General features: G+C 40.4%; 1 protein-coding gene across 10 annotated transcripts in view; it reads left to right on the top strand.

Moving 5' to 3' along the window:
• Window positions 1-11,509: 11,509 nt before the first annotated feature.
• Mapkap1 (MAPK associated protein 1) overlaps window positions 11,510-26,366 on the top strand; it is a 233,627-nt gene continuing 218,770 nt past the window's right edge. For 3 of the 10 annotated variants that reach the window (XM_063227611.1, XM_063227617.1, XM_013153477.3), the window contains exon 1: window positions 11,511-11,770. The gene's annotated coding sequence lies outside the window, so the exon portion shown is untranslated. Of the gene's footprint in view, window positions 11,771-12,632; window positions 12,825-21,390; window positions 21,470-26,366 lie in introns of all 10 variants that reach the window. The other 7 variants (XM_063227626.1, XM_063227624.1, XM_003470770.5 and 4 more) reach the window with 5 other exon arrangements.

The following is a 26,366-nucleotide window of genomic DNA, read 5'->3' as shown; positions in this document are numbered from 1 at the left end:
GAATTTTAGGTGTGGGACCCAATGTGTGTATTTTTTATAACATAAATATTATCATATGTGTTTTTAAATATTTTATATCATTCTATCATATATGTTTTCTATCCATTTGCGTAACTTCCTAAAGATCTACTTCAATTTTTTTTTTTTTTTGTCTTTTTCCTTTTTATCGGTACCGGGGATCGAACTCACGACTGCCTGCTTTCAAGGCAGGTGCTTATGCCGCTGAGCTAAATCCCCAACCCCTAATCTACTTCAATTTTTAATGTCAGTAGTTTTTATAATTTTCAAACTTTATGTTTGCACTTCTGCGAACTGAAGCCAGAGCCTTTGCTCTAAGATACAGCTGTCTTTTTTTTTTTTTTTTTTTTTTTTTGAGACAAGATTTTTGCTAAATTGCTTAGTTGGCATTCAGATTGAATCCTTTTGCATCAGTGTCCTAAAGTGCTCAGATGATAGGTGTGCATCATCATATCTGGCTAGGAATTACTTTTGAGATTATTCATTACCAATTTAAAAACTCCTGCTGAAGCCAGGTGTGGTGGTGCATGTATGCCTGAAATCCTAGCACTTGTGAGGCTGAGAGAGGAGGACAGCTGCGAGCTTGGGCTATAAAATGAGTTCAAGGGTAGCCTGAACTGCATAGTGAAACTCTGCTTCAAAAAGAAAAAAAATTCTTAGTAAAATAAATTTATTTATCAAACTCAAGGTTCCCCATGGGCTAGCCAGTGGCTAAAACAATGAGCTAGAATTTATTTTTTAAATAAATTTAAATTCCAGCCCCTAGAATTTATTTTTTACAACAGTTTCAGGTTTATAGAAAAATTGAGAAGTTATTACAGAGAGGATGCATATGCCCTGTACCCACTTGCCATAGTATCTTCTCTTTTTGTGTGGTGCTGGGATCGAAGTCATGACTTCGCATTTGACAAGTAAGCACTTACACTGCTGGGCTAAACCCCCAAACCCCCATAGTGTCATATTAGTACGGTGCATTTATTCCAACTAATGAACCTTTAGTTTATAAAAAGTGGTTAAGCTTATTAATTAAAGTCCAATGTTTATCCAAACTACCTTAGTTTTACTTAGAGTTCTGTGTTGGGGGATCCTGACCAGGACACCACATTCCATTTGATAGTTGTGTCTCCTTCAGGGCCTCTTGACTGTGACAGTACTCAGACTTCCTGTGTCCCTGATGACTGACAGTTTTGAAAAAAAACTGGTCAAGTCTTTAGTAGGACACGACACCACCAGACTCTTTCTGATATATTTTCCTCCCACTTCTAGATTGGGACTACGGGTTTAAGAGAAAACCAGAGAGACAGAGTGTCATTTGCACCACATTACATTAAGTGACATCCCAGCAACATGACTTCACAGGGCTGCTGATGACCTTGGTCACCTGGCAGAGGCAGTGCTGGCCAGGCATCTTCATGGTGGTCACCCACTGCCTCCTCCTGCCCTTTAAGGTCTTTCTCCCCTTGTAGAGTTACAAGATACCCCAGGCTGACCTTGTGCATTTTCTGCCCCATTCCTAGAACTGACCATTTCTGGGAGCCTTAGTTTCTTTTATTGGAGAAGAGTATTCAGAAAACAAGATCTTGGTATGGTACTGTGGCAGGTGTGCCCTTGTAAGAAACAATCTAGGAATTTAAAAAAAAAAAAACTCTAAGGACTACATTTTAAAATTCAGAGCAAAAATTATTTAATTTGACATTACCATTGTTGAATCTGAAAGAATAACATTTCCAAAAATTTGATAATATATTACCCATTTTAGGGGAAGCAAATGCTAAAATCTTGACCTGGGCTGGGGATGCAGCTCAGTGGTAGAAAAACTAATCAGCACACTGAGTTCAACCCCAATCACTGCAGAAAAAAGAAAAAGAAAAATGAAAAGGGATACCTTGAGTTTGAGAGGGACAATTTAAAAAATCTTTTATAGCTTATTTGTACATAATGGTTCTTTTTGAGCCAGGGTCTTACTATGTGGTTCAGATTGGTCTTGAACTCACTATGTAGACTAGGCTGGCCTTCAACTCATGGTGATCCTCCTGCTTCAGCCTCCTGAGTGCTAGGTTACAGGTGTGCATTGCCGTGGTGGGCTAGACCATTTTATAGTTCATAAAAATGACATCATATGACCCTGCCCAAGCAGATGCTCTCACTTCTACTCGACATATGGGGAAATGGAAGTACACAGAATGATACAAAATTCTACCTTATCACACAAGTAAGCTTGAAGCTAAAATCAGTTTATTCAATTCAAAACGACATTTTGGGTGCAGATTTTTGGCAAAGACCTGGGCAATATATAGACTGATAATCTACCTCCCTCCTTATTTTTCTAGAGCATCTCTCTCCAGTATCTCACCCAGATTACGCGGGAGGTTGTACTTGGGCTTGGGAAGAACATGTTGTCCTAGAAACAAGCGCTGAGCTTTCCCCTTCACTCTTCTTCTCCCCAGTGCCTCTGCTGTGTTAAAGCAGAAGTGAGTTCTTAGGCTGATTTCTGAAGCCAGACTGGGACTCCGAGTGGAGAACCTATAGAGCCAGGTAGGTCAAGCAATTGAGTGCCCCAGGCCAAGACTGAGAAGAGCCACGGCCCAAGTGTCAAGATAAATGGTGGCTGCCACCTGGCCTCCATCACATCACCAGGCCCACGCCCAGCAGGAGGGCAGTGTGCTTGTTGGCAAACAGGCTGCAGACTCCATGTTGCTCTTTTTTTTTTTTTTTTTTTTTTTTCATTTTTATCGGTACCAGGGATTGAACTCACGACTGCCTGCTTGCAAGGCAGGTGCTTATGCCGCTGAGCTAAATCCCCAGCCCCCCATGTTGCTCTTTTAAAGGAAGCAGAAAAGCCCCGAGCCGGCTAAGACTGTGTGGATTCTGCTTTCAGGCCGCTGATTGTGTTGTTTTGCTTTGTCTGACTTCTGAGCTAGTGTGTGTTCATTATTGTTTTAGGTAGTCATTTTGCTCAGTTATTTTGGTGACAGTATTCATCCCTTCTACCAATAACCACTTCCTGCATTTAATTTTCATTCCAGAAATATTTTATTGAAACTATGACATTTTTTCCGAACCATCAATATAGGCAGATAACTATCTTCACTAGAGTCTCTTGGCACATGTGAAGGAGTGTGTTACCCTGGGGACACTTTACCAAGTGGCAATTCTCATTCCCTTTGACACCAGTATTGGCTGAACATCTACTATGCATGCAACTGTGCCAGTTATCAGGGATGCTATGACAACCGACACATACCCGCTCTTCAGGTTATACCTGCTTTACCAAATTGTCCTGGGGAGGACAATGCAAATACAGGAAGGATTTTAAGAAGCCATTATTTAGAGACTCGGCTATCTGCCTGGAGCCTGAGCCACATCTGCTTGCCTGGCTTGTACAAATTCAGCACAGTTCAGCACAGTTCACATGCACATGTGGGTGCTCTTTGAAGGTGGTGATAATGAATTGAGATATGGAAAAGTGGCAACTGCTTTCCAGGAGTACGGGTTGGGGACGGGGAGGATGCTTTAGAAAGAGTCCCTGAGAGAAAAGGCCAAAGGAATTGGGGTTATAATAACGCATCATGGAGAAAAAAAGGTTAAGGAGAATTTAAAAGCCATCACCAAATATCTAAAGGGATACGGCTCATGTGTTTTAAACATCAGTTCTTGTCTACTGAGGACAGGACATGAGGGAATTATCTTAAAAGGGAGCAGGAGTGACTTAGATTAGATATCAGTGAAGAGAAAATAAAATCCAGCTGAAAGGACTGTGAGACAGTGGACGGAAACGTGATTTAGAGGAAGGACATGGTTATTTTAAGAACAAGGGCTGCTGATTCTTATTGGGAGGAGAACACAGACCTTAGGGTTTCCCATTCTGCCAGTTACAAATTTTTCAATCTGAAACAGACAAACCCTTCTATGACTCAGCTTCCCCAGTTGTTAAACAAGGATAATTAGAACATCTCTTTGGAAGGGATTGTTTTGAGGATTGAATTATATAGCCCAGGGCTTGGCACTGAGTAGGGCTCAGTGCTGAGACTGTGCCTGACAGTTAATAAACAAAGTCTCACCTGAAAATAAACAACACACTACACATAAACACAGGCTCTATGTTCAGGGGCACCAAACAAATACTGTTGTGTGTCATGGGATTTCTTGTTCCACAGAGAACAAAGTGATGTGAACACTCCAAAAGTTAAATATAAAATTATTAAAATGGAGTCAAGAAAGTGGTTAACAGCACAAAGATGGTAGAGAATGTGAGCACTTAGAACAGTGGCTAGTATCTAAGAATTGTTTGTCCTTGAAAGAGTAAAAATCACAGGGCTGAGGGTGTGACTCAGGGGTACAACTCAAGGGTACAGCGTGCACAGGGCCCTGGGTTCAATCCCTGGCAGCACACATACACAGCACAGTGCAAGGTCAATTTCTTCTCTCTCTCTCTCTCTCACCAGTGCTGGGGATGAAACCAGGGCCTTAGCACATGCTACACAAGTACCCAACCACTGAGCTTACCCTTGCATAATGTGTTAACGTCAAGTTTTGAACAAAAGTTTAGAGAACAAAACCTATCAAGGTTCTTAGGAAAAATTGCTCTAAATTACTGTAGGGCAAATAGCTGGAGAGCTTTGAATCTACTGATCCAGAAATAAATTCATTCACAAGGATCATGGTTGTCTCAAATAATGATCAGCTATTTACCATTTGGTTGTCCTATGTTTGTTTGTTTTTTTCTTTCTTTCTTTCTTTTTTTTTTTTTTGAGTCTCACTTTGTAGTTCAGGCAGACCTTGAACTCACTAGGTAGCCCAGGCTGGCCTCGACCTTGCAATGATCCTTCTGCCTCAGTATCCTGAGTTCTGGAAATATGGGCAAGCACCATCATGCCTGGCTTGTCCTATCTTTTTTTTGTTTTTGTTTTTGTTTTTGTCTTTCTGAGATAGGGTCTCGATATGCGGTTCAGTCTGGCCTTGAGCTCACTTACCAGCCCAGGCTGGTCTCAAATTCACAATTCTCCTGCCTCCACCTCCTGAGTGCTGGATAACAGGCATGTGCCACCATACCTGGTCCTATCCTTTTAGTCTTAAGACATTTACAGGCACTACTTTGAATACACTGCGGCTTCAGAAAAACACAGCTATTTGTTTCTGGTATTTTGAATACACCCAAGAAACAGTCCTCTACATCATGACTGCATTCTATAAACTTTACTTCCTGGCAATTATAACACTGCAGCACATTTAACTTACTAATATTTATTGAAATATTTTTAGCTGCAAAAACATTTTATGTTCACTATTATTTATTAATGCCTTGTTTTAAAATATTATGCATAAAATTTATTCCAGTACACATTAGTAAATAAATTATGCTTGTAATTTCTAATGCATTTTTAATTATAAATTTATCCATGTCTACCTTTATTTATGAGAGTGGTGTCTCACTGTTGAACATACTGTATATTAATGGAGACACTGTTAATTATGCATTCTTGGAAGTTGCATTCGACAAAACATACAAGTCTGTTTTTTACATTCTAAGTACTATTAACATCAATTAATTTAGGAGTTGACACTCACAGTACGAGCTAACCTTTGAAATAAGAAACATGCAGGTAGGATGGGAAAGAGGCTACATGTGTGTATAAATGTAACTACAAGGACATTGCAACACTAGCAAGGTGCTCTATTTTCACCCCAGGAAGCTACATGGAGTACTCACAAGAAATAATATTCAGTATGAAAACTATATAAAACTATGTATGAATAGTAAACCTCTGCCACATGCCAGGAAAAAGAATACCACTGAACTACATTCTCCTTCCACAAGTCTATATTTAGGTAGTATCCTCTGCCAGGCATGGACTCATACCTGTAATCGCAGCACTCTGGTGGCTGAGGCAGGAGGATTCTCTCAAGTTCAGCGTCAGTCTGGACTACATAGTGAGTTCAAGGCCAACCTGAACTACATGGTGAATCCAATATCAGCCTGGACTACACATTGAGACCTGTTTTAAAATTCAAAAAACAAAAAAGATTAGGTTTAGGATTTTTGTTTGGTTAATTTTTGTGCTTCCTTTTCAACAACCAAATTTACCTTGTAAACAGTAAGTTTTTGTTGTTGTTTGTTTTGTGGTGGGGTCCTGCTATGTAGGTCAGGCTAGGCTTAAATGCACATGTAGTCCAGAGTGATCACAAACTCTTGGCAATCTTCTTGCCTCAGCCTCCTGAGTGCTGGGATTGCAGGTGTGCATCACCATGCCTGGCATAAACAATAAATTTGCTCTAAAATTACTATATTGAAATACATTTAAATTTTTAAAAAATACCAGCTGGGGATTTAACTCAGTGGCATGAGTGCCTGCCTGGCAAGTGTAAGGTTGTGAGTTCAATCCCCAGTACCGAAAACAACAACAACAAACCCAGACTATATTGTTCTGACATTATACACTTGTAGGGGAGCTTCTTTAAAATAGCTTTAAGTGGATTTTTGACACCTAACTTACTCTTTACTGGGGTTGTTTGGTACTATAGAATTGTAAACACTTAAGTGTTCTGTATGGGAAGAAAAATATATTTCAAAAAGAGAAGCCAAAATTGGAAGACAGCAAGGGACACATATAAGCAATATCATAAGAACACAAGTTTTCAGAGGAACTGAGAGGTGCCCCAATTTCCCCATAGCTTTGGGTCAGCTTTGAAAGGGCATTTATTCCTTTTTTCTTTTCTTTTTTTTTTTTTTTTTTTTTTTGTCTTTTTCCTTTTTATCGGTACTGGGGATTGAACTCACAACTGCCTGCTTGCAAGGCAGGTGCTTATGCCACTGAGCTAAACCTCCAGCCCCAGGGCATTTATTCCTTGTGACTGTGTTTACTCTTGACTTGTCATTGTCATATATTTGGTAAAGCATTTTTTCATTTGCTAATAATGCCTATTAAAAAATAATATTTCCACTGGGTGTGAGGGTGCATACCTATAATTCCAGTTTTTTGGGAGGCTGAGGCAGGAGGATTTCAAATTCAAGGTAACTTAGTGAGATGCTATCTAAAAAAAAAAAAAAAAAGGAAGAAAAGAGAGAAAAAAAAGGACTGGGATGTAGCTTAGTGAGAACCCTGGGTTCAACTCCCAGCACTGTTAAAATAAAAAGAAATATTTCTCCTCATTTAGTTTTATGTGTGTGTTGTGAGCATCTTTTCACTGAACATATGTTTTACTGAGTGTTTATGACATTTTAAGCTTACAAATGCTGGGCAAGTACTTTGCCACAGAGCTACAATCAGAGTCTAAACTTTGAGGGGACTGAAAGACCTAAGAAACCTGTGACCTGTCGGGCAGACAGGTGATTTCAAAATAACAACAGAAAGTGTGGCGAATGGTGGATTCAGAGAGTAAAGCTCTGGGACAGGTAATCCAGGACGGCTTCCTGGAGGAAGCAGTAAGGAATAGGGTCTTCAGGAATGAACAGAATACACTTAAAAATGGTTGATATGGAACGCATGCATCCATTTCACATTGGGGCATATCCTTGCACAATTCTGCAACAATTTGATGTGAGAAACCAAAACAGACATCAGGGATACAGACCTCAGAGATATCACAAGAAGGAATGCCACCACGCCCTGGCCATCTCCTGAAGTCATCTGAGCTAATCATCTGAGTCTTTTGACCGTTCTAGCTGCTGTCTGATGCCAGCTGCATTAGCATGCCCATAAAACCATGAAATCTGAAGAAATAAGCACTAAAATAAACATTTTTTAAAGCCACTAAAAAAAATATGAATAGGAATGTAGTGGGTGAAAGGCTTGAGCAGGATGCAAGGGAAGAAAACGTATGAGGGACTGGACCCTTGCTGTCCATGTTGGCAGGCCAGCCACCAGAGATGGCACTTGTGGAACCTCGCTTGTGTACTTGGCACTGTTCTAAGGACTCTCAATGGATTACTTCACTGGGTCCTCACAACAAGCTAGATGGGAACAGAGACACACAGAAGTCAGTAAGTTGTTGAAAGCTGCTCAGCTAATTAGGTGTCTTTGAACTTTTACCCATCCTCCGCCTTCCAGTCTTGAGAACCAGAAAAAAAGGCACATCTAACAGGGCCAGCAAGAGATGAAGGCTGTGAAGCTCGATTGTCACAGGAATGCTGAAGGCTGGGTTTTCCCCCCTCACAGTTACTGGAGTCCCCTGGCCTGGTACCATCAGCATGGCATTTTTCTGTGTCAGTTCTTGTGGTCCTCCCATGATGTGCTCCTGGGTCAGGAGAGAGGTCAGTATGTTCTTTGTTTATTTTCTTTTCCTGTCATTTTGGGGCTTTGAACCTGGGACTTTGCTCATACTAGGCAAGTGTTCCACGACAGAGTTATATCTACACCATTTTTAATTTTTTGAGACAGGGTCTCACTAAGTTCCCCAGCCAAACCTCCAACTTGCAATTCTCCTGCCTCAGCCTTCCCAGTAGCTGGGATTTCAGATGTGTGCCTCTGCATCTGGCTTGTGCTTTGCTCTTTAATGCTACGCTGTCCTCTGACCCAACTCTGAGGCTCATGCCATCTAGTCTGTTTCACCTCATGGGCACCCCTGCTATTCCCCAACTGGAGAACATTAGGGGAAGCACCTTTGGTTTCTTTTCACCCCTGGTTGTGCATAATCCTCAGCGATTTGAGGTCCGTGAGCATCTGGGTTCCCTGACTATCTCAAACTTCAATGATTTTTCCCCCTTCCACTCACCTGGCTCTTTATTTCACTTTATCAATTAAGGTGACTCCCAATCTTTTTTGGGATTCATAGAAGGGATGAGTTTCATGAAAGGGATGGGCTTCATGGAACACAATTTTCCACAACCCAGGGCTCAAGGATGGGCTGAGCAAGTGGGAAATGAAGGGCTGGGGGAGGTTTCAGGGTTAGATTCTCACAAGGAGCTCGCATAACCTAGATCCCTCACGTGCACAGCTCACAGTAGGGTTCACACTGCTGGGAGAATCTAATGCCGCACTTGGCACTTGATCCGACAGAAGGCAGAGCTCAGGAGGTCCTGGGAGCTGTAAATACAGATGAAGTTTTCCTTGCCTGCCTGCCATTCACCTCCTTCTGTGCAGCCTGAGTATTTGTCTGTGGTCTGGGGGCTGGAGACCCTTGCGTTAACATATCTTCTCTGATAATAATTTCCATCTCCTGCCTTGCTATCAGTGACTTCCATTACAACTGTCTGAGACTCATTATATCTGTCTGGGAAAAAAAAAACTATCTTTGAATTAATCCAATTTCTTTGTGTGTTTTTATCTTGACTGCTCGAGCTAGCTATAGGAAAACACACAAGCCATTTTTCCCACATGATGCTAAATTCAGAGTCTGTTTTCTCTGGGCCCACACTGCAGTCTATAAATGTTGCCATATATCCCTGCATGTGGAGATGCTACCGTAATTATTTTCAACCAATAGTCAAACTTGAGGGCAGAATCTATGCGGCTTCTTCTTAACTGAATTTTGAGTTCATAGGAGAAGACTAAAATGTAATAGGCACTCAGTAAGTATGTGTTTCCTGACTGAGGTGTAGTAACAGTGTTATGTGTTCAGTAAATGTTAGCCACAGGCCAGGTTCTATTCTATGTGAGTTATGCATATTAGTTCATTTAATTTCATAACTTGATTTGGTTAGTTAGGGCTTTTGTCACTTCCATTTTATACATAGGGACATATAGAGAGGCAGCTTGGAGAGATGAAGTCACAAAACTAGTAAGTAGCAGAGTGAGTATTCCATCTCTGCTTAGCAGTCCAGCTGAATTGTTTTAGACAGGCTTAGTTTTATGTGTCGGAGAGGCAATCAGGCAGCTGGGTTCAGACTGAAGCGCAAGAGAATGGAGATTACGCAGTCAGATCTATAAAGGGGGCTAGAAGTGTAGCTAGTGATAGATTACTTGCTTCCTATGCATAAGGCCCTGAAGTCAGTCCTTAGGAGAGAAAGAGGTAGTTAGGAAGGGACAGGTGACCTCAGAAAATGAACATCCAACTGGTTTACACCTACTGCTTCTGCAGAGCACCTCCAACAGGCTCCTGATGGAATTGCGGCAGTGTGGGTCAGATTGCACCTGGGTGTCAAGGTCTTTACTTCATCTCAGTTTGAGGTCAGAGATCAAACGCAAACGTAAAAATGGGTGGACCATGGCACATTGATTGATGACATTAAAATGGGGCAAGATCCCCTCACATACTGAAATTCAATCTTGTCTTTTTTTTCTTTATGCTAAATGCATTTTTGAGAAATTTCCCAGGTAGGAAAACACTATCATTGCTTTACATAAACCCCTTTGTCCTTTTCATCATGCCTTTTGCCACTGATTCCAGAAAGACAGAGAAAGAAGAATGGAATGGAATGGAAAACCTCCTGGCAGTTCTTGAATAAGATTATCATTCTCCGGGCAATTTAGTGGACACTGGCTCAAAATTAAAGAAAGGGGGGCTGGGAATTTAGCTCAGCGGCATAAGCGCCTGCCTGGCAAGCACAAGCTCGTGAGTTCAATCCCCAGTACCACAAAAAAACAAATAAATAAATTAATTAAAGAAAGGGCTGGGGGCCTAGTTTAATATGAAGGTTCTGGGTTCACCCTAGGATACCTCTAGAAAAATAATGCTATCATTCATTTACTTAAAGGAGAAACACTTTATATTTACTGAACTTTATTATGTGTCAGGCACAATGAACATGACTATTTTTCTTTTTGTCTTTTTTATTTTTATCGGTACCGGGGATCAAACTCATGGCTGCCTGCTTGTAAGGCAGGCGCTTATGCCACTGAGCTAAATCCCCAGCCCCAACATGAATATTTTCCAAGCACCATCCATGGTCCTATTCAGTTCTCACAGCTATTCTCTGTACAGTTGGGACTGTTATGGGTAGGAAAGCTGAGTCTCAGAAAGGGAAAGCATAGCGTCCTAAGACAGCCAGAAAGTTAGAGTTGGTATTTGAACTCATGCCTGGGCTCCTGTTGCGGGGGTAGGGGGATGGAGGGGGTGGATTGAACCTAGGGCTCAGCACACACTAGGCAAGTGCTTTACCACTGAACATTTCCAGCATTTAAAGCCTTTGTATTTTTAGTCAGGGCCTCACTAAATCGTCTGAGCTGGCCTCAAATTTTCCATCCTCCTGCCTCATTCCCCAGAATAGCTAGGATTATAAGTGAGTACTACCTCGCCCTGCTGAACCCCAGAGGGTAAGCGGCCTAGTCACCCATTTCTGGATGAACTGGGAACTTTTCTCTATAGAAATAGGGAGAAATATTTGACAGAGATCCCTAACATTGATTTCTGCCCCAGGTAAGTCCAGGCACTAACTTACTTTGCCTGAACTCGCCAATCTCCACGCCTCTGCAGGGGGCTGAGAACCTGCGCGCAGGCGCACAACCTCCTGCCCGGCCCCGCTCCGCCCCCCGAGAAGGCGCCTCTTCTTGCTCCCGGCACTGGGGCTTGCGCACTGCGTCCCAGGCCAGAGGCTCCTTCTCAGTCGGGGACTTCCGGTGCGCGGGGGTGCGGTTCCGGGTCGTGGCGCGACTCAGGTTAACAGGATTGAGTCTCAGCCGGCTGGCTGCAGCGAGCATCCGGGGCATGAGGGCGAGCCCGGGAAGCAGCAGCTGAGCAGGCCGATAGGAACACCGGTCCTTCAGGATCCTGAGAGTGTAGAGTTCGGGGCAGGACCGGGAGACGGGGAGCAGGGCCCTCTCCTCCGGAACGTGCCCGGGGGCCGACTCGGCCCATAGTGTGGAAGCGGCTTCAGGTAAAGGTTGCCCCAGTCGCTAGCTCGTCCACCCACGGGTTCTGGCGACCCCCTCACAGACCCACTCTCGGTACTGCCCAGCGGGACGCCTATCAGGCCCTCGCTCGGTGCCTGGGAGCATCAGTTTCTTGGCCCTTTCCAGAATCGGAGGCGCCCCGACCCTGACAACTGGCTGTGTTGTTTGGGAAAGGAGCAGTCAGTGGTCCTGATAGAGTGAGAGTGAGGGTGTGCGTGCACTTGGCCCCGGCAGTTTCTGGCCCTGTGCCCAGCATTATCTAGGTGCACTTATCGTCCTAATTTGAAATCAAGTTTTAAAGGATTGCTGGTGTAGTTACTGTTTCCTGGTGCCCGTTCTTCCAACCCCCCAAAGAGGTAAACAGCCTCTCAGATCCTTTTTTACGTAGAGTTCTGCTAGAACTTTATGTCTTTTTGTTTTTTTGTTTATGGGAGTGGCCAGGGCTGTTTGAGGATAAGCCAGAAAAAGGTTATAGTTTAAACAAGGGTGTGACTTTCACCAGAGACCCCAAAATCGACTGAGAAGTTGGTTAAAACTTTATTCTGAAAGAGCGCAAGTAATTTTTGAATGTTGTCACGGTACCTAGCACTGTGCAAAACTTCCGTATTGTTATAAACCAAAATCAGCAAAGTTCAAAAGTTTCCCAGGTATGAACAGTTAAATGAAAGAGTATCAGTTTAAGGAGTCAGCATTCTCATTCTGTTTTGACAAGTGGATGTTAAAACCCACTGGAGCAGAAAAAAGAGGCACCTTGTTGGTTTCTTCATGTTTTATGAGCCCACAGGAGGTACTCTGGGTGCGCTAAAGAGTTCTTGATAAAGTGATAATTGTTTTCATCTTTTTCAGTTTACACACCTGCAAGTTGCCTGCCTGGGTCGGGAGGCTTGCCAGTAGCCCCTTTTTCCATTCAGCTCTATGTTCAACTTCTTCAACTACTGTGTGTGCCACACTGCACTCCTCCTCCTCTCCACTCCTGATCTGGCTGTCTTTCCAGTTATGTTTACAGAGATCCCCACTGTGACCCCTTATTCTAGATAGGTAGGATTTTAAATCACCTTTTTTCTTTTCTATGTTAATTTTTTTTTTTTTTTTTTTTTTTTTTGGTAGGCTACTCTCTGCCGCACTTGGAAGCTTCTCTGTTTTTGCCTATTCAGGGGGTACCTGTGAACTGCCTGAAGTGGCCCTCCTCAATTGATTTGGGACAATCCTAGCTTGAAAGGGACTTCTTGCTTATTTAGAATCCAATAAATATTAGATATTCATTTAGTAAACATTTACCAACTATGGATATACGCCCGATATCTCATTTGACAATTTAGAGACAAATAAAATACAGGCTTGCTGTATGGGATAAGGAAATTAATCATCCTAACAAGGAGTGATAAATACACAGAATTTTTTGTGTGTGATACAATAGTAATACAGTGTGTTAACTTCTGAGAGGTGAGATATGGTTTAGAAGTGCTTCATAATATGAGGTAAATTAAACTTTAGTATTCACTACATATTATATGTGAGTTTCTCTTGTTTAGTAATTTTAACATCAATTTACAGGTTAGGAAGACTCAGGCTACATATATCGCTGGTATGAGAAAACCAGGAAATAAAGCCCACCTCTCTCTGATGCCCAAATCTGAGCATTTCCCATTCCTTGTCTTGCCTTCATTCTCAGTACTGTAGTTGTCTTTCTAGGAGTACGTAACGAAAAAACTTTACAGGAGAGAAAAACATAAATGTTAAAATGAATGGTACAGAAAATTCTTTAAAGTTAGCTAAGATTGTAATGTCCCAAGGGAAGAGGTTGTAGATGTGTCATTTCTGTTTTGAATGAACAAAGAAGACAATTTGTTCAGAAGAAATGTAGACTAGATTCAGTTCCTGTCCTTTCTCTTATTAGATGAGTAATTTTGGCAAGTTTGTCTCATTTTTTTCAACTAGAAATTGAATGGGGGAATCATATTGACATTGCAAGAGTATTGTAAATGTTTAATAACCTAATTTGGGCAAAGTGCCTGGGATAATTTGAGCATCCCTAATCCCAAATCCATAATACTGTGAAGTCTGAAACTTTAAAAAAATTTTAATAAAACATTTTTATTAGTACATGTTTGTAGTACATAATGATTACATTCATCTTGGGGAGTTGGTGCATGTACTCAATTCTTTTTACTTCCTCTCCCCCACCTCCAGCTCTTGGCTTGCTTCCCATTTACAAAAGATCTATTATCTTTTATTTGCTCTTGAAATTATTTATACTTTAGATTTCTTGTGTAAGAGAAACCGTATGTTATTTAAGCTTGTATGTCTGATTTATTTCACTATTTATTGTCTCAAGGTACATCTGTTTTCTTATAAATAACTCATTTATCCTCCTTTATGGCAGAGTAGTACTCCATTGTATGTAAATACCACATTTTATTTATTCATTTGTGGTTGGACATATAGGCTGCTTCCAGGGTTTAGCTGTTATACATTGAGGTGCCAAAAACATGGGAATACATGTATCACTTTAACATGTAGATATCTAGAAAGGCAGTAGTTGGAATTTCTATTTTTAGAAATTTAGTTTTATTTTTTATTTTTCGTTTTTTGAGGAATCTCCACACTAATCTCCATAGTGGTTGTACTAATTACATTCCCACCAGTAATGTATAAAGGTTCCTTCTCTGCAGCCTCAAATTGTAGTAATAATTTGTTATGATTTAATTTCTTGGTGATGGCCTTTTTTCTGGAGTAAGATGGTATGTCAGTGTTCTAATTTGTGTTTCTCTAATGACTAGCAATGTTGAACCTTTTTTTCATATATTTATTGGCTGTTTGTACTTCTGTGAAGTGTCTGTTCATTTGCCTACGTTTGACATGGTTTTTTTTTTTTTTTTTTTTTTTTTTTTTGGTCTTTTTCGTTTTTATCGGTACCAGGGATCGAACTCACGACTGCCTGCTTGCAAGGCAGGCACTTATGCCGCTGAGCTAAATCCCCAGCCCCGTTTGACATGTTTTTGGAGTGGTGAATGAGTTTCTAGCCTAAGTAAACAAGTTATTACTTCTTTCAGCAGACTTTGTGGAGGAGGGGCTTTTCTTGATATGTATGTATGGATATATATATATATGGATGGATGGATATATATATATGTATATATATATATAGTCTTGATGTTAGTCCTCTGTGTGAGTGAGGAATAGTTTGCAAAATATTTTTCTTATTCTGTGGGTTGTCTTTTCACTGTTTTCTTTGTTGTGCAGAAGCTTTTTAATTTAATACAATCTCATTTGTTTATTCTTAGTATTATTTCTTTTTTTTTTGTCTTTTTCGTTTTTATTGGTACCAGGGATCGAACTCACGACTGCCTGCTTGCAAGGCAGGTGCTTATGCCGCTGAGCTAAATCCCCAGCCCCTCTTAGTATTATTTCTGTTCAGAAAGCCTTGCCTACACCTGTGTTTTTAAGAGTTTTACCTGTTTTGTCTTCCAGTATTGTTTTTGTTTTAACACTGAGATCTTTGATTCATTTTGGCTTTAGTTTAGCTTAGTGAGATATATGAATATAGGTTCTATCTTCTGCATGAGGATAGCCAGTTTTTTTCAGCGCCGTTTATTAAAGAGGTTATATTGTATGCTTTGGGCCCCTTTGTCAAAAATCAAATAACTGAATGTGCCCGGAGTTGTTTCTGCCCCCTATATTTTGTTTCATTGACCCGTATGTCTTGTTTTTGTGCGACTGCTGCGCTGTTCTTATTGCTGTAGCTTTGCAGTATAATTTCAAATCTGGCACTGTGACGCTTCCTGCTTTGCTTTTGTTACCCGGTCCAGCATATAGTTTTTAAAATCTGAAACTTTTTTGAGTGATAGTTTCACATTTTGGATTTTGAATTTGTGATGTTCATCCAGTAAAGTTTACACAGATATTCTCAAATCTGAATTCTGAGAAACACATCTGATCCCAAGCATTTTGGATAAGGGTTGTTCAACCTGAAATGATAGCTACAGGCTGCAAAGGTGTAATTCCTGGAGTATGGTTTTAGAGTGGTGAATGAGTTTCTAGGCTAAGTAAAGTCATTACTGCTTTCAGCCAGCCTGCAATAAAGTCAAGGGCCAGTGGAGTCGAGTCAGTTAAGGTTCAAGTGCAGGGCAGTAGAAGGAAATTTTAATTTCTACTCAGTTCTTCTGTTAGTAAACAGCTTTGAGAATCTCTGATTCATTCAACATCACCAGGCAGACTGTTAGACCCTGTGGATACAAAAAGGAGTAAAACCAGTTCTCTGCCCGGAGGTTGGGGAGGTTGTTGGCAGTCTGGTGGGGGAGCTGTGTGTGCAGGTGAACTGTGGTAAAGGACTTTAGGAGCTCAGGTCGAATTCCTTAAAGAAGGAAACAGTGATCTCAGTGGCTGATGTGTGCTCATTGTGTGCCAGCAGTTTGCTAATGTTTTATCTCACTTATTTCTATATGAGAAAGTATTGTAGAATCCTGGTCTTAACACCTAAGGAAACTAGGCTGTCTTCTAACAAAGAAGATACATAACCTCTTGCAGAGAAGTTAGGCTCTTTCCTTGAGGACTGGGGTATAGCTTTGTGTTTGAGTGTATGCTTAGTGTGCTCAGAGCCCCAGCACCAAAAACAAACAAAAACCAGAAACTTCTTGAGTTTATGCAGCTGATGGAGCTGAGCTAGAGGGATTGCTTGCTCCACTTCGGGCTGTCAGCTTTTCTGTATTTTAAAGACACTGTCTTGTCAGAGTGCTGAATTGCCTAGACTGGGTTCAAATTTGCAGTCCTTTTGCTTCAGCCTCCCAAAGTGCCAGGTTCAGCACACCTGGCTCTAATCTGTCACTTCAAATATATTTCTTTGTGGTGAGGGGTTTTGTATTGCTTGCTTGTTTTTTTTTTTTTTTTTTTTTTTTTTTTTGTCTTTTTTCTTTTTGTCGGTACCGGGGATCGTACTCATGACTGCCTGCTTTCAAGGCAGGCGCTTATGCCGCTGAGCTAAATCCCCAGCCCCTTGTATTGCTTATTGATTCCACTGAAGACTTGAAAGAAACGGTTGCACTTCAGTGGATTTATGTCTGAGAGAACATGTTTGAAATGTTATTCTGATGTATAAGCCCTACTGTTAAAAGACACAGTGAGAAATACAAATCATCATATGGCAAGGAATTCTGTCACCTTACATTTTTCCTGACTGGAGGTGCCCTGTTTTCTGTGAGTTTGAAGTTTTTAAAGTTTGTTTGTTTGTTTGTGGATGATTTTTTTTTTCCTGGTACTGAGGGTTGAACTCATGACCTCACACTTGCCAGGCAGGTGCTTGTACATCTGAGCTAAACCCCTAGCCCCCAAGAAGTTTATTTGTTTGTTTTGGTCTTTTTGAAATAAGGTTTCACTCTGCAGTTTAGGCTGGCCTTGAGCTCACTTTGTAGCCCAAGCTGGTCTTGAACTCACAATGATCCTTCTCTCAGCCTCCCAAGTGCTGGGATTGTGGGTGTGTGCTACCATAATTGGCTTTTAAGAAGTTTTGACTTGGGCTGGGGATTTAGCTCAGTGGCATAAACGCCTGCCTGGCAAATGTGAGGTCGTAAATTCAATCCCTGGTACAAAAAAAAAAAAAAAAGTTTTGACTCAGAAGTCAGTACATTTGACTTTGTGTAGAGTTTAAAATGGTTATGCACTTATATTTCAGTCATTGTCAATTGCTTTCACATTTATTTTGAATTGTCATAGTTCTGTGAGTTAGGTAGTATCCCCACTTAACACATGAGCCGCTTACAGCTTGGGGTTAAATGTCATTTCCCAGGTATCATATGGTTCATATGTGATGTCCACCTCAGGTGGCTCCAAGTCCAGTGCCTAATCTGTGCTGTTACGAGTGAGATGGGGCTCAGTGACTTGGGGAGCATTCACACATTTGGAGGCAACAGTTTAGTTGGTCATGGGGATGGATGTTGTTTATCTCCTCTGCTTGGGAAGCTGAGGCAGGAGGGGTCCAGGAGTTCCAAGGCCACCTTGGGCAACACAGCAAGGTCTCTGTCTATGCTGGAAATCTGGATTCTAATGTATTTAGTTTAAAAATTCGCTATTTTAAAACTTACCTTATAGTCCAAAACACTTTCATGGGCTGTGTACAACTCTACGCTGCCTGATAATGAACTCTTGTCTGCCTGGGGTTAGCACCTATCATTCAGAGCAGGAGGTGAACACAGTGTTGTGATGATCAGTTGAAGTCTCCTGGTCATTTGTCAGTAACGGGACGTTGTAGATTGTACTGATATTTCTCAGGGAGTGTTAGGATTGACGCCCATATAATAATATAGTCAGGCTGAACTTCAGGAGAAACAGAGTTTGGATGATGCAATAACCTGTAATACAGTACTTTTGCTTGGTGCTATTAACTCCCTAAGTGCTGTCAGATCTCATCTCTGGGCCTGTAGGTACTATGCCGCAAGGTAAATTAGCTCACATACCATATTTCCTGTAATCTTCATAATCCTGTGAGACAGGGAATATTATTTTAAAAGGGTGATCATAACCTCTTGAGATGAAGAAATTGGCATCCAATGAATGAGGATTTAGTAGAAAGTGAAGTGGACTGAGGACTTGATCCTGAATAACAAGCTTTGGATTTTGGTCCTGTCACTTGGAAATGTTTGGATCTGTATTCCCTTCTGGATAATAATAGGCAAAGTTCTTTTGCTGAGGTCTTTCCAGGGCCAAACTTTCTTTTCTTTTTTAATTTTAAAGAGAAAAAAAATTAAAAACGAGACAAGAGGGTAGGAATGGTTAATACATTGCATATTGTTTTCTTTTCTTTTCTTTTTTTTTTTATCGGAACCGGGGATCAAACTCGACTGCCTGCTTGCAAGGCAGGTGCTTATGCCGCTGAGCTAAATCCCCAGCCCCGAATATTGTTTTCTTTAAATTAGTTACTCAAAGTACAAGGTATCGGCATTTAGTTTGTCCAGACAATATTAGCACAAACCTTTCTTTTCATTGAACTAAGAGAAATTAATAGTATAACTATCTTAAATATCATATATATATATATATATATATATATATAATTTTTTTTCCTTTTCTCATTCCCCTATCCTAGTTTCTCTTTCCTTTTGAAACTTCTTCCTATTTTATAATATCTTTTGTACATTTTGGATCTTATTTACTCTTTTAAGCTCCTCACACTAGGGAGACAATACAATATTTACACTCCAGAAAGAATGACTGTTATCAAGAAATCAACCAATAACAAATGCTGGAGTGTCTGTGGGGAAAAAAGAACCTTCTCCACTTGGTGGGAGTGTAGACTGGTACAACCTCTGTGGAAATCAGTGTGGAGATTCCTCAAAAAATTAGGATTGGAGGTCCCCTTTGACCCAGCTAGTCCCTTTCTAGGTGTCTTCCCAGAACAATTAAAAACATTATACCACAATGATATATGTGTGCCCATGTTCATAGCAGCACGATTTGTAATAGCTAGATCTTGAAAACAACCTAAATACTCACCAATCAAGGGATGGATAAAGAAGATACAGTCTTTTTATACAGTGGAGTACTACTTAGCCAAAAAGAAGGATAAACTAGAGACTTTTAGAGTTAAATGGTTGCAACCCAAGACCATACTCATAAATGAAATAAAGCAAACTTTCTAATTTATATGCTTAATGTCAAACAGCTGATGACTGGCAGACCCCAGTGGAGAATGGTACAAATCTCAAATGCTCTTTCTTCTCTCTTGTCGTCAGGTAGGGAGCCACTGCTCAGCTCTTCCTTTAGTTCTTTGTTCTTTGCTTGACCTTGGTGGGGCCCAGGCCTCTCCAAACTGCACACAGTGCCTTGTTGACTGTATGTACACAGAGATTGACACGGGATGCAGATACACCCAGCAGAGCCAGAGAAAAACAGTCAAGGAGTTCTCAGCCTGGGAATTTAATTGACTTTTATTTTAATTCTAGCTTCCACAAAGTGGAAATTGGAGAAATACTCAGCTTCTGGATGCATGTTCTCGTTCATACTCTATTGGATAAGGAAATAACATAGAATATAAAAATGAAGAAAATAAATTCTGAGCAGTCCATTCTTAACTATAGGTTGGCAGCAGTCTAGATATATTGGGAAACATGAAATTTGGGCTAAAAGTAGAAGAGATTTTTATTTTTTTGGTACCAAGGATCGAACTCACAACCTTGCACTTGCCAGGCAGATGCTTACACTGCTGAGCTAAATTCCCAGCCTGAAGTAGAAGAGTTTTAAGTAATTGAAAGTGAGAAAAATTTTATTTTTGGGTACTGGGGGTTGAACTCATGGCCATGCGCTTACCAGGCAACCATTTGAGTCACGGAGCCAAATCCCCAGCCCAAAAAAACACTTTTTTTTTTTTTTTTGTCTTTTTATCGGTACCGGAGATCGAACTCACGACTGCCTGCTTCCAAGGCAGGCGCTTATGCCGCTGAGCTAAATCCCCAGCCCCAAAAAAACACTTTTTAAAAGACCCCGAAATTCTGGATAAAGTGAAGTATTAGAGTAACTGTTGGTAGTGAGTTATAATAATTGCTTGTGAAATGAATAGAGTATTATGTCACATGAACCCTAATTATGGGCAGTGCTAGATTCATAATATCCTATACTGTGCTTAAATATGCTTCTATTGTCAATGGAGATAAAGTAGACTTAATGTGTAAAAATGCCAAAGATTACATTTTTTAGTTCCCTATAGACCCATTTTTTGGATTCAGACTTGAATCTTGAAGCGCTGTGTGGTGGGGCATGAAGTTGTACTCAGCTGGATTTGAATCCTGGCCTTGACAGCTGTTGTGGTGTTTGTGTGATCTGGACAGTCTGCAGAATGGGGCAGTAATGCCAATCATTCTCATGAGGGTAAATGAAACCCTTCATGTCAGTGCTTGATGCCGTGGTGCTTCTGGGGCACAAGACATTCAGGATGTTAGTATACTGTAGCAAGCTGTGGTGATGCTATGGAGTGGAGGTGTGAGGCTCATTTTCATGTCATAGTGTTTCATGAAATTAGTTTCTGAGTGCGCGTTGGGAATGACTCAGCATATCTGACTGCTGTATACTATGAGAATAGGCTTTCCATAAGCTGTTACATGAATTGACCTGCTTAATAATAAACACTTCCAAGTAATATTTTGGGTGCCTATGGCTGCCCTTTAAAATTATTCAGACAAGTGATACTATGCTGTCCCTGTCCCCATTTTAGAAATGTTAAAAGTGAAGCTTAGAGAGATGTAAAGTAATTCAAGGTAAAGAGCTAAACCTGGCATGCTGGTGTACCTCTGTCATCCCAGAACTATGGAAGGCTGAGGTGTGAAGATTGCAAGTTTTTTTTTTTTTTTAAATCGGTACCAGGGATCTAACTCACGACCGCCTGCTTGCAAGGCAGGCGCTTATGCCGCTGAGCTAAATCCCCAGCCCCGAAGATTGCAAGTTTGAGCTCGATGTGGACAACTTAGCAAGATTTAGCAAGGAGATGGGCTGCTGCTGGGGATGTACTTTACTATAGAGACCTTGGGTTCAATCTCTAGTAACAATAAAACAAAAGCCCTAGGACTTGAGCTTTTGTTTTTTTAAAAATTTTTAATTTTTTTGTTTTTTGTTTTTTTAGTTTTGTTTTATCCCGCTATGTTGTCCTGGCTGGCCTTGAATTCCTGGACTGAAGTGATCCAAAGTAGATGATACTACAGGTGTGTGCCACAATGCCCAGCTGTTTTGTTTTTGTTGTTGTTGTTTTAATTCCACTTTTGGTGTTTTTTTTTTTTTTTTAATTTTGAAAGTATACAACAGAACAAGTCAGAAAAAAGCCAACTAAGATCGTACAGTGAAATTGGTACAGAACTTCACAGCAGGTTACCAGGATAACAGTAATAGGTATCACAGTATATTTTGTTATCTTTATAATAGTTGTTCTTTCAGTCACGTATATCAAAATGAGATGAAATATAGAACACTATAGAACTTACCAAAACAGAATATTGAATGGAGTAGTACCATTAATCAGAAAAGAGCAAAACAGTAATAAAAATAATTGCCTTCAAAGAAATGGTAGAAGGAAGTCCCCCTTATTTGCTGTGATCAACCTCCCAGAAGATACTCAGACTTCTGGTTTCCATTTGCTAATGGGCGAGGAGGGGGAGGAGAGGGAGGATAGGGGAAGTGGGATATTTGACTCTAGGCCATGTAGCAGGAGGTTCACTATTGCTAAGCAGGGAGGCAGGATGGTCATTTGCTTTCACAGCGTCCTCAGTTCCGACATGGCGTGGATCTCAGGAGACACTGCTAGTTCTCCCCCTGGAAGGGCTGCAATGGGCCACCCTGCCTCCGCTTCCCAGGGAGGGGAGGTGCTGGCTTCTACTTTTGGTGTTTTTCCCATTAACCCATGTTGCTTTAGATTTAGATACTGAAACTGGCAGTTGTCTTGATTTTGCTATCGATTTTAGCCACTTTCCCAATTCACTTAAACTTGGTGCATACGTAAAGTCATTGTAGGTTATACAGTGAGTGTTTGATTACTGATGTGATACCTATGACATGAAGTTCAAAGATTTAATAAAACCCAATACTCACTGCTGACAAGGGTTAGTGGTGACATAGTCACTCATCCATTACTAGTAGGAAAGTTTCTAAAAAATGCTTTGGCAGAATTTACTGCAAACTTTAAAAAGAAGTCAGGAGTGTCATTTTGTGTGTGTGTGTGTGTGTCTTTTTGAGACAGGGTCTCACTATGTGGTTCAGGCTGGCCTTAGGCTCACTTTGTAGCCCAGGCTGGTCTTGAATTTGCAATGATCCGCCTACCTCAACTTCCCAAGTGCTGGGATTACAGGAGTGTGCCACCACACCTGGCTGCCTTATATCTTATAATTTCGCTTCGAGGAGTCTTTGTTAAAGAAGTAACAGAAATATAGAAAAATATTCATGCGCTTAAGATGTTCACTGCAGGAACATTTATAATAGCAAAAATTAGAAATAGCTTTAGTATTGAACAAATGTTAGAGAAATTATGCAAAAGCCATGGAATGGAAATATTATAGTCTTTTTAGATGTTTTAGAATTTAGTGACATTAATATGTTCATTAGGTAAAAAAGGTATGTAACTGTAAAATGTGACCTCAATAGGAGGTGGAATCATAGGTCTTTCTACTTTTCTGTGCCTTAGAAATATTTTCTGAAAAATTATTTTTTAATAAAATGATTTTAGTTTAAGTTTAATATTTACAAATATGAATAGAACCAGTGACTATTATCTTGAGCAATAGAGTTTTCACTAATGCAGGTGATTCTGAAGTTACGAGTATATGTGGATTGGATTTTCAGGTTAGTTTTCAGTCTATTACTTTGCACACAGAATATGATTCCATGTGTTTTGACATAAATGATGTTAAGGTTGCCAGGCTAGTCTCTTACCCCACCTAACATTTAAGAGACTGTTCTGGATAAGAAATCGCCCTTTCCATATTATGGTACTGGTATCTCAGTGTTGCTGTCACCTCCTCCGCCTATATGAAAAGGTCAACTTTTCAAATTTAAAAAAAATTTTAAAAATTTATTGGCACAAACAGTGATTCATGAAGTGGGCAGCCCCAGACCAGCACTGCCTCAGGCGCTCTGCCTGGGAATGCACAGGAGGGCTTGGGGAGGAAGAACGAGTAAGAAAAGCATGAAAATACTCCAGTGCTGACCATTGTACTGTGGCCTTATTTTATCTGCGCCCTCAGGGAATTCCGTAGTTATTTGTTTGTTTGCTGCTCTGACTGGTTCAGCTTAAATTCTGTTTTTCTTTAATGAAAGCATTTACAAGAAATAGGGCAAGTTAAGTTTCACTAATACTGCAGAAGATACGGGTGTTTGTGAGACCTACCTGACTTGGCTCAGGCCCAGCCTCCATTTTAGTTTACTTTTAACACGTTTGAGTTTCTATTGAAATTTCTACTACTTTTATTATTTTGTAGGGAAAAAAACTGAAGACTGTAGTTTGGGTTTTAATTTTTTTTGGTATTACCAAAAAATAGTGAAAGGATGACTATTAAAATGTCTTGATGATTTATTACCATATATTCTTTTCTAATTATCATGTATTTCATAATTGAAATAGTTTCAGAATGTACAACTGAGCATTTTTGGCCAGTCAGGTTTCACTTTTTAAATTTGGCTTGGTATTTCTCCTATATACTGTGTTAAAAAAATGCAAAATACATATTTAATGATGTATTTGAATATATTTAAATTAGGAAAATATCAGGCAAGTTGTTTCTTTTGTAAACTGCTTCTACCCAAAGCATTCTGTGTATTATCAAAATGAAAAATGACAGCACTTTGTCATCTGTTCAAATTGATATTGCACTCTTTGCAATGACAGCTGAAAAGGCCCACAGGTGCCATATAAAGAGGTGACCATGTTGTCATATTTCATTTCAGCATCCCTCTGCAAAGCCATAATTACCTAATTAGGTTGTTAATTAGGAGATTAGCATTTCACTATATTGATAGAATGCTCTTTAACGGTGTGGGGCTAGATACAGATTTGTCTGCCCTAATTTATAATCTCTGCCTGTTTTGTACTTATTTATTTGCTTAAGATTCTTGTGTGGGGCAATTCAGTTTACCTGAGAAACAGTTTGTTTACAAGCTAATGAAGCTTTGATCACAAGATTAAAGTTGCTGAAATAAAATATGCTGAGAAGCTTTGATTGCTAGATTAAAGTTGTTGAGTTTTAAAATAGAACTAAAAGGGTGGCCATATCCCCAAAATGATAATCGAAACTCCCTGTTGGTATAACTTACATGCTCATTAGTATAGGCAGTAAACACAACAATTCAAATTGTTGGTGTGAAAAAAAACTCCTAAGATACAAAAACTAAGCCTGGAACATGATAGAGGCTTTGCCTAAAGTAGGCAAAGCAAATTGTTTTAGTAATCACTGATGATAAAACTGCTGTTGTGCTGGGGATTTAGCTCAGTGGCGTAAGCAACTGCCTTGCAAGCAGGCGGTCGTGAGTTCGATCCCCGGTACCTTTAAAAATACATAAATAAATAAATACAAACAAACAAACTGTGCTGTGTATACCTGGAACTTACAAAACATGTTATGTATTTCAGAAACCGAAGCTTCATTAATAACCAGAAAAAATACATTTAGTCTTCAATTTATACTTCCTTAGATAGTCATGTATCAGGTTTTATTTCATTTGTGCCTTCTGTTCTTTAATCTGTGGTTGGAACATTCTTTTCCAGCACTCTGCAGTCCTGAGTGCTTATGGAATTTGAGGTATTTTATAGTAACCTTCACTTGGTGAGCTATTTGAAGTAGGCTTAGTGTCTATCTAGTGTTGTCTAGATTATGTCAGTGGGAAATTAAACATACCTTTCCTACTTTCCAGTTAAGGAAATCAAGAATTTCAGAATATAGAGTACAAAGCGCACTGAGATAGTAGCTTAGCCCCTTTGATTGTCTTTTGGTATTAGTGTTAGTCTATGGTTCTAGATGGTTTGTGTATACTTAAACCATTTTACTCCACAGACATAATGAACAATTCCCGTTTTGGTTTTATTATCTTTAAAAACATTAAACAGGGGCTGGGGATTTGGCTCAGTGGTAGAACGCTTGCCTAGCAAGCTGGAAGCCCTGGGTTCGGTCCTCAGCACCAAACCTGAAAAACAAAAAATCCATTAAAAAAAACCACAAAAGATAAAAACATTAAACAAGTTTTGGACTAAGAAATTACATGCAAAATCTTCTACTCATGGGGCTACACCTGTAGCTCAGTGGTAGAGCGTTTGCCTAGAATTCCATCCTGAGTACTGCAGAAGAACAAACAACTGGGTGCTGTATTACACACATGTAGAATCCAGCCACAAAGGAGGCTGAGGCAATAGTATCATAAGTTGCAAGCCAGCCTAGGCAACTAGTCTCAAATGAAAAGGGGATGGGCATGTAATTCATTGCTAGCACACTTACCTAGCAAGTGTATGAATCTGCCCAACGCACATCCACAAACACAAGATAAAAGGAGAAAAAAAAAAAGTGTGAAGGCTTGTATCTAAATGTTCCCCCAAAGCCTCATGCAATCATATAGTTGGGGCTTTTCGGGGAGGGGACTGGGGCTGGATCTACAGCATGTGAGACTGGGATTGATTCATGGTGAGATGCTAGAATTAAGGGTGTTCCAGCTGGGTGTGGTGACATATGCCTGTAGTCTCAGCACTCAGGAGGCTGAGGCAGGAGGATTACTGCCAGGTGAGATCAGCCTGGGCTACAAAGTGAGTTCAAGGCCAGCCTGAACTGCAGAACAACACCCTGACTTTAAAAAAAAAAAAAAAAAAAAAAAAAAAAAGGTGTCTCATCTTGGGTGTGAATGCTATTCACTTTAAGCATGAGAAGCCAGGATAAAATATAAGGGACAGAAAGAAGGCTGCTGCTTTGGTTGCTGCTAGCTGCTTGCTTCCTGTCACTTGCTGCTATGCTGCTTTGCTGCTTTGCTGCCTTCCTGAGTTCTGCCCACCATGAGCTGTCTCCCCTCTGCCATCCAACCCTGCCTTGGAACCAGTGACTATGGACTGAAACCTCTACAAATTGTGAGCCAAAA

The sequence above is a fragment of the Cavia porcellus genome, unplaced genomic scaffold (assembly GCF_034190915.1).
Source record: "Cavia porcellus strain 051 isolate PalLab524CR breed Dunkin Hartley unplaced genomic scaffold, mCavPor4.1 scaffold_1, whole genome shotgun sequence".
Classification (NCBI taxonomy): Eukaryota; Metazoa; Chordata; class Mammalia; order Rodentia; family Caviidae; genus Cavia; species Cavia porcellus.
The sequence above is the reverse complement of the archived record's forward strand: the minus strand, read 5'-3'. Positions and strand labels throughout refer to the sequence as shown.